This window comes from Ictidomys tridecemlineatus, chromosome 5 (genome assembly GCF_052094955.1).
Source record: "Ictidomys tridecemlineatus isolate mIctTri1 chromosome 5, mIctTri1.hap1, whole genome shotgun sequence".
In the NCBI taxonomy this organism is placed as follows: domain Eukaryota; kingdom Metazoa; phylum Chordata; class Mammalia; order Rodentia; family Sciuridae; genus Ictidomys; species Ictidomys tridecemlineatus.
The window spans coordinates 128167690-128182192 of record NC_135481.1 but is presented as its reverse complement, the minus strand read 5'-3'; the positions used below and the strand labels follow the sequence as shown (position 1 = coordinate 128182192).

Sequence of the window (14503 nt, the reverse complement as noted above, 5' to 3'; positions counted from 1 at the left end):
GGCCTTTGGGGACAGTGAACACATGCTGTCACTTGGCACCCTGCAGGTGCAAGGCTGAATGTGCTGACAGGCCATCCTGTGTTACCCTGTCTGCCTTTGCTCTTTGAGTCGGTGACTTCTAGGAGACCAGGGTCAAGGGAAGGCCACCTGGACAAAGACAAGTGTATATATAGTCACAGCAGGAATGCAGCCACCATTGGATGGCTTCATGAAAGCTCATACCTCAGCTGCTTCCTCTAGTCTCAAATCTCTGTTGTCATGAAAAACTTTTCAAGAACCCATGTTGGAGAGAGGAGCATGCTGAAATGTGGATCAGCTCCAGGGCTCAGGAACTCTTGGTAAATGAGGTGGGATTTCTTTTTTTAAAAAAATCCTACAACCACCATTATTTCCATAACAGATGAGAGAACCACTGAAATGCTGACATTTAGCATTCTTAATTTATCTTCCAAATAGAAATTTAAGGAGCAACAGTGTAAAACACTTAAGATGATGCTAAGAACATTTAGAACAAATTAATTATTAAAGAAGATCAGGAATGGCAGTAACTTTGTATCCAGAGGAGGAATGGAGGACTAACCATTGCAGAGAAGGGCAATGAGAGGCACTAAAATCAGAATAAGAGCGACCTCCACCCTTGTATTACCTGGCAATGCTACTAGACCACGTCCAGGTCTGCAGCTCTCCAAGGGGAATTCTCTCTACCAGCTTGGAAGGAACACTCCTGGGGTCAAGCCATGGAACCATCAAGGTCACCTGCAAGCTATTTACCAAAGAGCTTCAGGAATCAGAATCTGAGTCTCTCTCACTTCTTCACATACAGCTTTTGGAAGAAATGGCTCATGAAGCTAAAATGTCTTGTCCCTCCTGGCCTATGAAAGCATTGAGTGATGCTTGGCCCCCTTCAGTTTCTCCAGGTGAAAGAAAATGAAGTCCTGCGGGTTTCTAAAAATCCAGTCCATGCAGTCATAAAACATTCTATTATTTAAGGTGTACATTTTTTAAAAATTAGGGTCAATCTGGTGGCTTTTGCAGTCCTCGAAAAATAAATTGGCAGAGAAGCCAGTACATTGTATGACCCTGCTTTGCTTTACCCCATTTCTTCAGAGAGTGTGTGTAATGTGTCCACTGTGTAGCTCTTGACCTCAGGTCCTGCCGATGGAAGCACACACATTCCTAGAAGGTGTGGGGCCTGTCAGGAGAGATGGTAGAATGAGGCTCAGAGACCTACTTTATCCTTCTAAATTTTGACTTGATTACATTTGCAAAAAAACAATGCTTGCTTTTTTATAAACATTTAAGTAATATAGAGTCCAGAGAAGGAGGCAAGAAATCTCCCTAAGTTCTACCTCTCACCCAGAAATAATCTATATAAACCTTCTTAAAGGAAACAATTCTACATATTTGGCTCAGTGTGTTTGTGTGCAATTCTAAAAATAAATACTAAATTTTATCTTAATATAAGTGAAGCAAAAGAAACTGACTATAACCAAGAGGATCGCTGAGTTTTAGATACATATGCGCACCTAAAGGTGGCTAGGATACTAATGAGCTCTTTGCGTGTTCTTTATTTAGTGCCTAGGTTTTGTAGACCTGTCTTAGACACTCCTGAGCCTTTCTCCTAGAGACTATCAAAACACACAAAGCTTTCTCTGCCTTTGTGGGTTGAGACTAGAAGGAGCAGATGAATCACCAATTAATCAGTCTTGGGTAATATTCATTAATTAATACAATACATTAATTAAGATTATGCATTCATTATAGCCAGTGCAAGCCACGGTTTGCAGATCTGAAGTCATCTGCTGGATCCCCATGTAGTTGGCTCTATCCCCTCTCTCCTTCCCCAGGTTGTGACAAAGCATGGTGCCTCCCGCTGTCTCAGGACAGTGAGCGATGGGGAGATAAATGAAACTAGGTGTCAGTGTAACTGCAATCTGTTTCTGATGTTTTCCACTATGAGTGGAGGACCCCCTTTTTGTTAGGTGGTACTGGGGCCTGAATCAGGGCCTTTTGTGTGCTGGACAAGAGTATTCCCCTGAGCCACGCTCCAGCCCCCACCTTCTAAAACTCCATTATCTGGAGTGGATTTTCCCACAGAGCTCTGGGGGAAGAGCCTCCCTGCTCAGTCCAGCTGCCCTGCTCATGTTCCTTGGCCACCTTGGTCTCCTCCTTCCACATTCTTGGGCAGAATCTCAACTTCTCCCTGAGCAGTCAGTCATGTGGCTGAATGCCACCTCCTTGGCCATGCTCCCAACTCAGATAATGAGCAGAAGTTCCCTCAGCTCAGTAATGTTGAAAAGTTAGAACAGATTGAGCCTTTTAATGTGAAAATCCAAAATGCTCCAAAATTCGAGAACTTTTTGAATGCCACCATGATCCTTACAAGTCAAAAGCAGGTGCACTGAGAATATTGCATGAAATTACCTTCGAGCACTGTGGATGGAGATGTGTGTGAGACAATTCTGTGGTTAGACTTCTCACTCCCAAGATATTTTCTTACATATTCCAGAAAATTCAAAATCCAGAACACTTCTGGTCTCAAGAATTTCAGACAAGGGATATTCAACCTGTTGGATGGGTGCAAAATCCCCAATTCTGTGTTCACATGAGGAGGAGAAATTTTCAAGGTATTATCAAAGGCTCTTCCAGGGAGGAAAACAGCCATTTAATTTTCTTTCTTAATTATAGACTCTCCACTCTGGATGCCTTATTAAAACGTAATTGAACAGGTGCCAAACAGAAGGAGCCCCCAGTGGCCACCAGTGGAGTGATTTCAGCAGCAAAATTAATAATGTAGTACTGGATTGTAACCCAAAGTATAAACTAAATTCACATTCCAATTGAAGTAAATGACTGAATAAATCTTAGATAGGAAAGAAGAGACAAATCTGTTCAGAAAAATTGCACCAAGTATATGTAGACACTACCTCTTTGTGAAGGTGACCTTTTCCCTCTCACTTGAGTGTGTGCTATGCTTGACAACCATGACCTTGGCCAAGTGGTCAAGGTTAATGTGTCAGATAAGTCTTGTCAACAGCATGCACACTCATATGATATGACGAGAGGTGCGCTTGACCTCTGTGGCCTTCCTCCCCCAAACCCTCACTCCCCTTTTAGACATGATTTTAAAAAATCATAAAAATACAAATTGAGGAGCATCCTACAAAGTATCCTATCAGTACTTCTCAAAATTGTCCAGGTCATAGAAAATAAGAAAAGTCTAAAAAACTGTCAAAGCCTAGAGGAGCTTTTATATAAGGTGGGATCCTGGTTGGGATCCTCTCAACCAGAAGAAGGACCTTAGAGAAAGACTTGCAAAATCCAAATCCCTCAGGAACCAACAGGAGGGAAGCTCTGAGGTCCTCTGCTCTGGAGCATGCTCTACTTCTCCTGTGATCTGTTATTTACCTTTTATGTATTACTACTTAAAGGAACAGAGGTCCTTCTTGGGTGGAGATAAGATCAGACCTCCACTGGACCCTGTTCATGGATCTCCTCTGCATGAAGCCGCTCCCCGTAGAGAACATCAGAATTACATTAGATTAGAAGATACCCGCAGGAGGCCACTGCAGAACTGATGGCTTGCTGGTGCGCAGAGATCTCACAAATTTTGGTGGAGACAGGAATTGGAAGGAGCCATAGAGATGGAAGCGTCTGAACGAAGGGAATATCAGACCAAGAAGAAATGTAGAGAAAGGACAGGAGCTTGGAACAGAATCTGCATGCTGAGGCAGCAAGAAAGCCCTTGGGGCTGGGAATCTTGTTTATCTTCCTGAAATATGTGAAGGAGGTTTCCTAATGAGCTTTATTTCCTGAAACCTCCAAGAGAAACAAAGCACCAAGACCTCCATGCCACAGCAGCAGCAGGAGGTGACAGTGTAGTTGTGATGGTTAGAGCATGTCCAAGAGCAGCCCTCGCTCTGGAATGAGATGTTCCTGGTGCTATTTTGAAAATGAAAACCACGACACCCTAGATGTGAAGACATGAGCCCACCACAAAGCCAGAATTCAGCACACTGTCCTGGGCCTCTGCCCCAAACCCTTGGGAACATGGAAACGTCTCTTTCATTGGGAAAATTACCAGCCATTTCTCTGCCCTGCCTGGCTTCAGATTTTTCTCTCACCTTGATTACCTTTCATGAGTAATTGGGAAAAAAATAAATGTTGGGGGTTTCCATTGAGCATCACAAGTTCATTGCAGGGGAAAGGTTTGGGCCTATTTTCCCTTCTTTGGTCATTTTAATGTGACACTGACCTGAATGAAAATAATTGCATTTGAGGGTCTAATTGCCCACCCTTCAAAGGAGTCAGGAAAATGGGCCATATTATAAAGCCAGCAATAATCTTGCCTTGTGAATTACTGTTCAAAGACTCAGTATAACCGGTGTCCACAAAGCGAAGGCAGGAGAGGGGTAATTGGGTTGGAAAGGCATGAACGATTGATCACAAAGCCTTTTCCAGCACTTTCTTTCAAAAGTATACCTCTAACAGACACCAGCCTTTCTCAGTATAACTCGAGGCTTACACTGATCTAAAGAAAACAGGGTGTTGCTTAAGGATGAATAATGACTCTTTGAATCTTTTGGTAAGATGGTACTTAATTGGGCTGAAGGTCGTCCAGCTGGATTAGCTAACTGTGATCATTTCCTCTTAGCCATCTCATAACCAAGGGCCTGCATTTGCTGGGTGCTTGCCTAGGACATGGGGTTTATTTTATGGCTGTGGGTATGGGGAGATTGGAAAGGTTTCTACTGGTGCTAAGGTTCTGTGGCCTTGCCTGCACTGTGTTGTAATAAGCAGAGTCAAACTCAGAACTCAATAGCATCTTCCTGACTCTCTTGAACTTTGGCTTTGGGGCTGGGATGGTCGACCCTTCTTATTTGGCACTGCCCCCTTCTCTCCGTCATTAGTCTGCCATTGCTCTCTGTTTTTTGTTCGTCTGGCACAGACCCCCTTATGTGTCCACCCAGTGATCTGGAGTCTTTGGGGTATAGCAGAGCACCATGGTGTCTCAAGGCAAGGAGAAAAAAAATTTTCAGGTTTAACTTTGATCCCTGCAGAAGAGGTGCCAACCCAGTAAGCACTGAATTGTGCTCCAAGGAAAAAGGAGAGAAGTGAGTTAGAAAAGAAACACTGACTCCAGGGCAGATTATCATTAATTAACACACACGCATGAACTGGGTCATCTGTCAGAGCCACATGAGGCAGATAGATGACAGATGCATATGTAAATAGGCATGGCTGTGGGTAGCATTCAAGCCAGATGAGGACGTGGAGTGAGGGTGTATTGGGAACAGTTGGTACCACTGGAACTGGACAGCTCTTGCAGAGAGCCTTGTCCTACTTTGCAAGCTGGCTGGCATGTGCTGGACAGCTTCTGGGGGTCCCCAGATCGTGCTGGCCTACCCTGAAGTCTCTAGAGGATGACAGCTGTGTTCAGAAAGGTGCCTGTCACTTGGCCATTTTGAAAGCTCCATCTTTCTCCTGTGACATCTCTTGGGGACATGACAAATGCTCCACTCTTCTTGGATGTAATTAAACTTTGGGCTGAAGTGTTACCCTACAGCTTTGCTGGCAGATTCAGTGATGAATTAAGTGTAATGTTTACTGTGTTAATGCGAATGGGATTTAAAATAATGCACGCAGCTCACTTAATTGCATTCCTGCGGCTCCCCATCCCTTTGCAAATGTCATTCCAACATCTGGTCTAATTGCACAAGCTTTTCCTTCTCAAAATAATCTTGTTTCCTCCTTTCCTCTCTCCTAGGATTCACTGTTTTTCTCCTCTACTGCATTCAAAACATATGTGGGTTCTCCCTATGCCTAGTGTATTCAGTCTACAGCCCCTGAAGCATTCTTACCTTCATTTCAGAGATAAAATCCAGTAGGTCCTGTTTTCAAGGGGAAAGAACTAGAGGTGACGGAGTCATGAACTCCACACACTGTCCAATTTGCTCAGTTCACAGCTGGGCCGAAGCCCCAGGTGTGGTTTCTCCACCGACAGGGAGTCTGATGGGGCCCCAGCTCGAGGTGGGCCAGGACAGAAAGCACCCTGCGTCTCTACTGTGTCCTCCCTTTTTTTGAGAACACGCCTGCTCATCCTTGGGGTTCCCTCCATCCTCTCAGAACTGTTCATGGTGGTTTTGGGAAGCAAGGTTTGAAGGCAGTAGGAGGTGGGCACCTGGGTTTTCTGTCTGTGCTGACAATTCCAGGGTCCTTCACCAGCCTCTTCACCTGCCAAGTGGGAGTTCACAGACTCCGATGCAAAGCAGCAGGATTTTCCCCTCTGCCAGTCGCTCGGCTTTGCCCAGCATCCCTAGACCACCTCGCCAGGGGGCATACCGGTTCTGTCCGCAGAGCATCCCTCTTCCTCCCTTTCTTCTTCTTCCTCTCCCCCTCCTCCTTTCCCCTCCTCCGCTGACTCTCATCCCGTGCTCCTCTGGACAGATCCCAGGGGTGCTCCACCACTGAGCTGCATCCCCAGAACTTTTTTTTTTTTTTTTTTTTACTTTGAGACAGGGTCTCACTAAGTTGTTCCAGGAGGGGTACTTGGGGTAAAAGGGAGGGAACCCACCTCAGACCAGCTGAAGGCAGAAGGCAGACTGTATCCCGAGGAAGCAGAGTCCAAGGGCGACGACGAGACCCCCTGAGCCTCATGGCACAGCAGCGGTAGCGGAGGGCACGAGTTTCTTCCTCTCACTCTTCTTCCCGCCTGGGCCTCTCCTTGTGCTTCCATCTCCTTTCTTCTCTGCAGACCTGCCTTCCCGGCTGCTCTGTGCCAAGGCCAGTGACGAGTGCCCAGTGGCCACACCCTCAGCTCAAGGCTGAGAACCTGGCACTTGGGCCAGTTGGACCTGACTGGGCTGGCTGCCTGCCTGGGAGCAGGGTGGCACACACCTGTGTTCCGGGCTTCCCCGAGTTGGGAGTCACCCCTCGGAGGATGAAGGTGGTGTGTGGGTGCAGCACTGGGACACTCCCCAGAAGGTCTATGAACGTGGGTGTGGGTCTCAATTCAACTCCCTCCTCCCAGACTCTGTCCACTGAGTTGGGATCACCTGCCTTCCCCAGGCAAAGGACAGGAGCAGGGACACCGTAAAGGGCTTACTCTTTCCCTCCGGTGTGGCAAGACAGTTTTGTTCTGTACTTGCCACAAAGGGTGCTTCTGTGACCAAACGTGCAGGGTTTCCCACACCAGCAATTCTCTGTGAACACGGGCTAGATGTCCTGCAATGCAGTTAGATTCTGTCACCATTTGCTCAGAGATTCCATCAGATTCTATAGGTGTCACACTCAGTCCCACAAGAACATCCCTGCTTTACAGTCCACTTACAAGTCTAGGTGGTCAACTGGGCTACTGACCAATGGCCAAGAAAGCAGAGACCCCAAGACCACCTCTCTGTGCTTGATTGTTTACTTGGATTATTTTTAGCACTTAGATGACCTGGAAAGGAAACTGGTTTCCTATTTGTTATAAGATGGTCTGATCAGGGGCAGTGACAATGGAAGGCTGTGTGGGGCAAGGTATGGGCAAGAGGCATGCACTACCCTGCCAGTCCCTCCCAGCACCCAGGATATTCTCTGAACCTTTGCTTGTGGGGGGCATATGTTGGCTTATTAAACAAGCGTGTTTGACTGAACCCCTGGCCACTGGTAATCAGTGACGCCTACGTCTCCTCTCCCTCCCCGGAGGTCAGGCGGTGTGGGGAGCCAGCTGGGAGAGGTGAAAGTTCCAACTGTCTGGTCACATGATGGGCTCCCTTGGCCACCAGACTCCCTCCATCCTTAAGGGCTATCCAGGAGGCACCTCCTTAACTTGAACTCAGTGTGTCAGAAAGGGGCATGTGGTGAATAAAAGACTCCTTTCTCTCTCATGACTTAGGAAATTTACAAGTGTTTTTGGAGATCTGGCACAAGATCACACCTCTCCACCTGTTATGATCTCTGAGTGATGTCATCACTGCAGCCGGGGAGGAGGATTTTCAGAGATAATTAGATGAAGGATAATGCAAGCTCATTAGCAGGGGAAACTTTTCCAATTACCAGATCAGTGAGAATGCAAAACGATGCTTCAGGCAAATCAGGGGCAACATCATCATTGGAGCCACTTAGCAGTCAGCCAAAAATCTACAGGAGACAGTGGCCCAGTGGGGAGGGGCACAGGGATGACAGCTCTGGGTGGTCTGGGGCTGTGCAGACCAGCCTCTGGGCTGCTTTCTTAGCTTTAGCCTTGAACTGAGATTGAATATGGATGATGGCCATTTGGAGGTCTACCCAGCATGCCTTGCAAATGAACGGATTGCCTCTGGGCATGCCACTAAGTGGAGCAGGCAGCCAGATTCTCTGTCCCATGCTACCTGACCCCTGGCAGTTACCCAGAGAGACTTGCAAGTGGACATACAGGGTCAGTATTGTGACCGCAGTGTCCACATGCAGTGTGTTCAGAGGTTTCCTGGGACTCTTCCAAGGCCTTAACTTTACTGACCTGGAAACCAGAGGGGGTGTCACTGTGACATCCCTGTCTTTAGGTCAGGGTTTCTTGGGGGTGATCTACTGACCCCCATGTTCACACTGATTAGAAATGTGATTCCTATCCAGGAGTGAGGGGAGCATGTGTGGTCCCAGCTGCTTGGGGGGCTGAGACAGGAGGATCACTTGAGCCCAAAAGTTTCGAGACCAGCCTGAGCAACACAGTGAGACTTATTCTTCTCCACCTGAAAAAAGAAAGAAAAAATTGATTATTTTCCTACTACAATTCTGTTTAACTGAGGTAGTTTTTAAGTGCAGATGTAGAAAATTCTGCAGGTTATATCAAGGGTGGGGAGGGTCGCTCCAAAACTGAATACAATTTCTATTTCTTTTGGGTAGAAAAATGTTGAAAGGGACATGTGACCTGATACTAGTGCAGCATTTTTTTCTGGAAGGACACATTAGAATCTGTGAGAACAACTTGGGGATTGGAGAATGAGACTCCTGGTTTTCATTTCTATGCCTTCCATTCTATTTGCATTTCTCATAAGGTACCTGTGTTACTTTCACACTTTGAGATGTCAGCAAGGATTATCAGGGCAGTGGGATTACATAGCATTTTCTTTTCTTTATGATCATCTGGTATTAAGGAAATCAGTTTTTAAAAAAATGGATCTGCCACGGCTCCTATCTGCAGTGTCTTTGGGGAAGGAGCCCAGCCATGTTTAAGATCTCAGCTCTCCCTCTCAGAGCCTTCCAGATGGACATGTGGACAAAAGCCAGGGCCTTCTCTGTCAACAGATGTTTTTTGGTGCTTGCTTGTTCCTTTTACTCATGGACAGCAGAGCCTGAGGGTGCCCCTTCCCAAGGCATAAGGCTGGGCCTTCTCCCCAGAGGGATCTTGGACTGTCCTCTTTGGAGACCAGCTGTAGCAAACTCATTTTAAGTGTTCCTGTGCTCAGATTAGCCATACCTGACCTAGCTCCTTACCCTGAAGTCAACTGTGCCTAATTAGAGGAATTAGAGAAATCCATTGTATTCACCATCTATAATTCACCGGGATTATGCAAGGTGTGTACTGGGGGTGGAGGTGGGGGGGGACCTTGCATGTCATCTTTATAATTCTGCATACCACAGATTTTACAGAGAACATTTCTAAGTTTTCACCATGAGTATGATGCCTACTAAAGATTTTTATATTATCTATTTTATTCCTACTAGTTTGCATTTCTCTTAAGTGAATATGGCCAAAGATTTTTATTTGTTACATTGTATTCCTCTGCTCTAGACATAGAGGTTATACTAATTTCATTGGAGTTGGGGATTTTTATTTCTTTTTTTCTGCCTTTCTGCCTCTCTTTTGTCTCTTCTCTGGAAGAGTTGGCATTGGATTGGGATTGTTTGCTCCTGGATAATTTGGTAGTGTTTACCAACATTAAAAGTTAAATTTGGGCACATTAAACATTTGAGGAGTTTATTTGAGCTGAGCAGCACCAACCAGAGGTGGGAGAAGGTTCCATCAAGGGTATGAGAAGAAAAGTTTTGTAAAGTGTTCTTGATGGGTTAGAATGAATAGCTCCTAGCTAAGGTTAGATGGCAGTTTCTGGTTGGTTAAGCTTAAGTTGTGGTGTTGATACTCAGCTGGGTTTTGGCCTGCTTACCTGGAAACACAAAGCAAAGAGACCATCTCAGTCTAATGACCTCCTAATTCCTTTTTTTTTTCTTTTGTTTGTATCATAAATGTGTTTGCTGTCCATGACTGTGACAAAATACCCGATGGATGATCACCTTAAAAGGAGGAAAGGTTTATTTTAGCTCATGGTTTCAGAGGTTTGAGCCCAGCGTCTCCCTTGGCACTGTTGCTTTTGGCAGGAGGGCATGGGAGAGAAGGCCTGCTTGCCTCATGGTGACTAAGAAAGAAAGGGGAAGGGATTGGGAGTCCACTGTCCCCTTCAGGGCACACACTCTCCATGACCTAACTTCCTGCCACCAGGCCCCAGCTCTTGGAGGTCCACCCCTTCCCTAGAATGCCACAGGCTGGTGACTAGACCTTGAACAGGTGGGCCTTTGGGGGGCACTTATCCAGACCATAGCACCGAAAATACCACCTGGGTCTCGTGTGTGTGTGTTTGTGTTTGTGTGCGCGTGCGCACGCGTATGCATGTGCACGTGTACGCCTCACCCAGCACACCAGAGCTTCTCTTCAAGACATGCTGTGCACAAGTCTTAACCTGGTAGGATTTGTATTCTTCCATATTTACTTTGCCCTTTCTATTTATCTCACATTTTATGTTCCTCCTTTTCACACTTTCTTGCAATGATTAATATATTGAATTATATATTAATATATATTAATATAATTATATATTAATATATATAATTATATATAATTATATATAGTTAATATTAATTATATATAATTGAATTATATATATAATTATATATATATATGTATATATATATATACATATATATATATATATATATATATATATATATATATAGAGAGAGAGAGAGAGAGAGAGAGAGAGAGAGAGAAGAACCCAAAAGAATTTGGCAAAATGGAGAATTCAATTTCTTCTCAAAACTCCAGTTTCAAAATTATCAATTTTTATTTCCCCTTGTTTCATTTCAAGTGGATGCATTATTTGTATTTTTTTTTCTCCAAGTACTGCAGGGAAGCTTTTCAAGATGTTGTTTTACCCTTGTGAGCCTTTCACATGTGAAGAAAGCAGGAAAAAACAAGTGACATTAATAAGAATGACTCTCTTCTAAATAGGATAGTATAGTTAATGTGTCACAATTAAGGATTTAAAAATAAATGGGTCCTCAATTGAGATTTTTGTTTTGTTTTATATGTTAGACCACTTTATTAAAGCAACCTGTGGAAACATTTGAAACATTCCAGCAAACTCCTTTGTCCTGCTGTGGTAGCAAAATTAAAGTGGGACTGGACTTGAATTTAAATTACAGGCATGTTCAATCTCAAGGGGTAAAATACACAGCAAATTAGGTCAAAAGCCATGTCAATAACCTGATTTGTGTGTTTGTGTGTGTGTGTGTGTGTGTATGAGAGAGAGAGAGAGAGAGAGAGAGAGAGAGAGAGAGAGAGAGAGAGAGAGAGAGAGAGAGAGAGAGAGAGATACAGGGGATACCCAGGGTCTTGTGTATGTAAGCAAGCACTCTACAAACTGAGCTACCTCTCAGTACTTTTTAATAACTATTTTACATAGATTTTAACTAGTAGCCTTAACACTTTTCCAATATCTGTTTGGATTGTATCCATAACTCAGAAATCAGTGAAGCAGAGAATCTAGTTTTATCTCAAACTCTGGTTTCAGTTATCACTGGGTCTAGGTTAAGATTCCCCATTGAAGAATTTACTCTATCTTGTGTTTTTGTTACAGTGTATCATATTTCTCTAGTCCTCAATTTTAGAACAGTCTGACAAAAGGTGCCCAAAGATATAAAAGTCTCTTGGAGTATCTTGAAAATATCAGTATCTGAGTCTTGCCTTCTTAGGAACCATTGGAATTATAAGTGTGCAGCCTCTAAGGGGAGTAGTTGGATGCTCTGAAGGTGGAAGAAATATTCTGAGATACCTTTCATCTAAAAACACATCATTTGATTCCTCTCTTTAGATACTGTGAATAAAACTACGTGAAAATGAAATTGAAATAATTTCTTTAAAAAAGGATCCCAATTTCTTTAGATATATACCCAAAATATTTATTAGTGAATTGTATGACTTTTTTAACCCAGAATTATTATTTATTTATTTATTTAGGTAGTGGACATCAGTCCATGAGCACTTCATCATAGTTCTACATCCCAGGCCTCCCCCTTCTTATTTTGAGACAGGGTATCAATGAGATTCTTAGGAGCTTGCCAAGATGCTAAAGTTGGTTTGAACTTGAAATCCCCCTGCCCCATCCTCCTAAGCCACTGAGAGTACAAGCATGTACAACCTTGCTCTACTACCCAAAATAGTTATTAGTGATTATATGACATTTTTATTTTGACTTTTTGGAGAACCTAAACATTTGTTTCAAAAATATATTTATAGAATTTTTATTGTCACCAACAGTTTTATATACTTATTTACTCTGAAATCTATTTTATCTTTCAGCTATTTGTTTGTTTTGGTTTTGTTTTGTATTGGGAATTGAACCCAGGGGAGCTTACCACTGACCACATGCCTAGTCCTTTTTATGTTTTATTTTGAGACAGGCTCTCCCTAAGTTACTTAAAGCTTTGCTAAGTTGCTGAGTCTCCTTTGATTGAGTCCTCCTGCCTCATCCCATGACCCTCTGGGATTATTAGCATGTGCCACCACACCTGGTTCTCAGGTTTTAATTACAGTTTTATAATAACAGCAGTACATAGACTGTAAGATGTCCATTTGACTAATACATTAAATCCCTGAGGCAAGTTTATGTGAAGTAGCTAGTATAAAAGCATTTTTTTAAAAGAGAGAGTGAGAGGGAGAGAGAGAGGGGGAGAGAGAGAGAGAGAGAGAGAGAGAGAGAGAGAGAGAGAGAGAGAGAGAGAGAGAGAGAGAATTTTAATATTTATTTTTTAGTTCTCAGCAGACACAACATCTTTGTTTGTATGTGGTGCTGAGGATTGAACGCGGGCTGCACGCATGCCAGTCAAGCGCGCTACTGCTTGAGCCACATCCCCAGCTCAAAGCATTTTTGTAAAGACTGCTTGGAATAATCAGGAATTTGTATTTTCTAACCCCTTTTCTGAACTACTTTTAGGTATCATAGTCCATAAAAGTGCTGGAAAAACAATGTAAATTTATTTGTTTATTTTTTGCAATCTATGGAGATTTGCACATTCTCAGTCACCTTTGCTTCCAGAGCTTGGAACTTCAGGACATGGTATCAAACAAAATATGTTAAAGTTGAGTCACTCAGGGCACAAAGTCTTACTAGCAGAAATTGGTAGTTCTGGAGTTATTACTGGAGTAAACAGTGTTTGTGTAGGGCTCAGGAAGTGCTAAAATCTCACTTAGGCTATCAGTGTTATACTGTATTTCCCCCATTATACCCACAGTACAATCTAGAGAGAACCTAATCTGCCAGCAACAGCAGTTGGGGAAAATATGCTTGCAAACTGACACAGTCCCTAGAAAATCACCACATTTTTTTTGTGGCATAGAAAATTGTGTATCAATTCTCCCACATTTCTCTTTAGTGAAGGTAATGCTGCTGTTGGGGATTTGGCCCCAAATATGGTATTTTGCTCAAGACAAAACTAATACCCAGTGCAGCCCAGCTTTTCTGCTGATTAAAGGTAGATATTTTTTAGATTGTCCAATGTATCTAAGTCTCTCTACTCATTTATGACTGTGTCAAAGAGACACTCATGAGTAGACTTTTATTAACTCTACAGATGATGGGAGAGTCCAGATTGTTAATATTTTCCTTTATTTTCAACATCATCTCCACTTAACATTTGCTTTTTATTATGTTTTTAAGGTTGGAACCCAGTACCTTGCATATCTACACACACACTCTATCAATGAACTGTGCCACCAGTTTCAAATTCTAACTTTATATTGAAAATTTCACCATTCACCCATTCACATCTTTTTTTTGTACCTGGGATTGAACTCTGGGCACTGGATCAATGAGTCACATCCCCAGCCCTATCTTGTGTTTTATTTAGAGATAGGGTCTCACTGAGTTGCTTAGTGCCTCACTGTTTCTGGGGATGACTGTAAACTTATTATCCTCCTGCCTCAGCATACCAAGCTGCTGAGATTAAAGGCATGTCCCACCATGCCCATCTCACCCTTCACATCTAATGTTATTTTTTATATGGTTGTATTTAGGTAGGCCTTCCTATTGCTCTTAAAAATACCCAAAATTAAAATATATATATTTATATTTGATTCTGTTATAATTGATAGGTCTGTATTATTGAAATATTGTTTTACATTATACATTAGTGTCAAATAACAATAACTACTTTATTTGGTCTTTTAATTGAGAGGTTTGGAGGTATTTTACTTCTTAGATAAATTTTA

At 43.1% G+C, this 14503-nt stretch overlaps 1 long non-coding RNA gene across 1 annotated transcript in view; it reads right to left on the bottom strand.

Moving 5' to 3' along the window:
- Nucleotides 1–418: 418 nt before the first annotated feature.
- The window catches only part of LOC144377989 (uncharacterized), a 65857-nt gene continuing 51772 nt past the window's right edge, over nt 419–14503 (bottom strand). The window contains exons 2-3 of the long non-coding RNA XR_013439374.1: nt 6575–8711; nt 419–1192 (exon numbers count right to left, since the gene is read on the bottom strand). This is a non-coding gene — a long non-coding RNA (uncharacterized LOC144377989). The remainder of the gene's footprint in view (nt 1193–6574; nt 8712–14503) is intronic.